Genomic DNA, 2,878 nt, shown 5'->3' with positions numbered 1-2,878 from the left:
AGGCCAGTGAGAGTTCCATATCTCACATATTCAACTATATGATGGGGACTATAATTCAGAAAATTATAGAAGCATATCTATCTGCTTCCAAATTGGGCTAATGTCTTGAGATCATACCCTCATTTCTCGTTTGTTAGGTACGTCTTTATGGAATGGGCTTTCCAGAATGAATACACTGGAAGCCAAGTATGGAAATTTGATTGTAGGCATGGAATTAGGCTAGTATGAAAGCAAAGGTTTTTCTTTTACTGAACTCAGCTGGCCTAGTCTGCGGTAGTATGAAGATGGTGGTTACTAAGTCCTCTGTGAGAGTGTCCCCCCTAGGCCCTGGAGATGGGTCAGTGTAGCCCTGGTGTTGTTATTGCTTTACTATTATGGCTGTTTTTATCCAGGCTGGTATGCTTAGTGGGTTAGGTTTTTAATTGGATATTGGATATTGAAAGCCACCCAGAGTCTTCTGGGATGTGTAGCTATAAATTAGCAGCAGCAGCAGCAGCATCTGAGTAACCGTTTTATTTCATTTAAAAAGTCCATAAATAGGATATGCTGGTGATCATCATTGTCAATTTGCACCTAAGGGATACACAAGCATATCTGTCATCTTTGAAGGCAAAGTCCTTAGGTTGGGTTCCTGTATGTGTATTTTTGTTTTGCCTGTGTGCAATCATCTTTAAGAACATCTGGTTACCACTCCATCTAAAAAGTTATATATTTTTTCTATTGATGGGAGCTAGATATATTTCCCCACAGCTCTGTCCGTTATTGAAAAAAGAGACTCCATTAAATAGCCAAAGCAAAGAGATGCCCAGTTGTGCTGTCACACATGACAGAGGGGGGTGGGTGGGTGGGAAACTAAATAGGCCTTTGAAAGAATTCAGCTGGCAAACAGAATGTTGAGCATCTACAAACTCTGGCCACTGTTTGCTGGTGGATCTCAGTTTATTTTTCTACTGCTTTTGCACTAAAAGCGACATGGCTCATTTGCATTGCTTCAAAGCAGAGATAAGCAATATGTGATCCTCCAGTTTCCCTCACCCAGCTGGAATAGTCAAAGAGAAGAAACCATAGCTATGGAACTCCACAACATCTAGAAAGCAAAAGATTTCCTCTGTAATTTCATAAATTTTAAGGCAATATGATGGTGTCTGATTCATACCTGGATACATAGAACAAAGGATACACCTGAACAATGGGTATACTGATGCTAAACAAGTTATTCTAAAGACCCCAATAGTTGGCTGAAAGGGACTGGTATCAGAAATGTTAGAATATTGTATGTTTTATAACTCATTTCTTCAACTTTTTGTCTTACAGAATGGGACCTGCGAGAGAGTACATCAAGTTGTCTTTAACGTCAATGTAAGTAAAACTTTAGTAATTGTTAGTAATTGCAGGAAATTGATATCTATGCCATATATTATTTGAACTAAGCCCAAGATAAGACTTAGGTTAGCAGGCAAACCCGATACCAGTTATTTCTCTTGGCACTTTCCAAAAACTAGCAGTTGAAAATTAGCATTATTATGGAAAGCATCAACAGAGTGCATCAAATATTTTCATGCAATGTTTACCATAAGTGAACAGTATTTTTTTAAAAAAATATTTTACCTTCTCATATTATTACAAAAAGGCATGTTTTTCCTCGGTGTAGTATATATATTATTCTCAACCAGTGTTTAAATCAAAAACAAAATTGGAGCATCAACATAATATGATGGAAATGTTTTCCAAATTGTTCCAGGCTGGACCAAGTCCTACCATTAGACAAATGAAGCAGCTAACTTGAAGTTAGTTATTACATACTCTATATTTTGCTATAGTCAAGGATTCTGAAGGACATAGTCCAACTGTTCATTTTTAAGAGAAGATTACACTGCTAATCTTGTTGGGTTTTGCCCATGAAATAGGTAGAGATCACCTCTTGATTTCCATCTAATGCAGCTTTGGGTATCCTCATATCTTGGCACTGTGACATTCTAATCAGATCTGGGAGTGGGTTTTTGTACTTCAGACCTTGAAACTTTCTCTTTAAACAACTTAAGGTTAACATGATCTTTAAAAACAAGAGAAAGTTTTACTAGAAAATGTGCTGAGGAATCTCTTGGAGGTCAGAAAAGTATAGAGTTTATATTCATAGTGGAGAAACCAAGATTTCCTGCTGTAAAATCTTATCCACCATTATTAACAATAGTTTTATAATTTAACTATAGTAACTTCTGTTTGAAAACTTCAAGGAGAAGTTTTCTTCTGAAGATGGTGGAGATTTTAAGGAGCTCTTTACACGTAGCTGTCTTTTTTAAAAGACTTATTTTATTTTTTCACTGAGGCATTTAATGCCTTTTGTCAGAACAAGATCTGTTTTTCATTCTGAAAACTGAATTCAAAACTAAAGAATTTCCCTTTCTAGTAACAAGGCTGCATGAATGTTGTATTTGTTCTATATTATGGAAATTGGATTACAGACTTGGTTCCCATTTTCTTTGTAGTGTGAACAAGCAGCTTTTCGGGACACTTTCTGCCAAATCAACCGTGCTCTACTCAACTGCAAAGATTATACTGCAACACATTACTTGTCTGGTTTCCATGCAGTAAGTATTTCACTTATAGGTTGATTAAAGCTCCACTCTCTTTTATTCAAAGTTTCTAAAACTACTAGTCAAAGCATGGAATTGTAACAAAATTATTTGCAAATGACTACAAATGATTTACTTCATAGTGCTTTATTTGTCCAAACATTATATGTTAGTTGATATATTCATAATTAAAGTTCATTTCATTACTTTGTTCTTCAAATAGTTTTCCTCTTATTTTCTTTTGGGAGAAAATAATTCTTTTTACCTTAAAAGACATTTATGTTGGCTAGATGAACAATTATATG

The sequence above is a fragment of the Thamnophis elegans genome, chromosome 2 (assembly GCF_009769535.1).
Source record: "Thamnophis elegans isolate rThaEle1 chromosome 2, rThaEle1.pri, whole genome shotgun sequence".
Classification (NCBI taxonomy): domain Eukaryota; kingdom Metazoa; phylum Chordata; class Lepidosauria; order Squamata; family Colubridae; genus Thamnophis; species Thamnophis elegans.
This window is presented reverse-complemented; position numbering follows the sequence as displayed.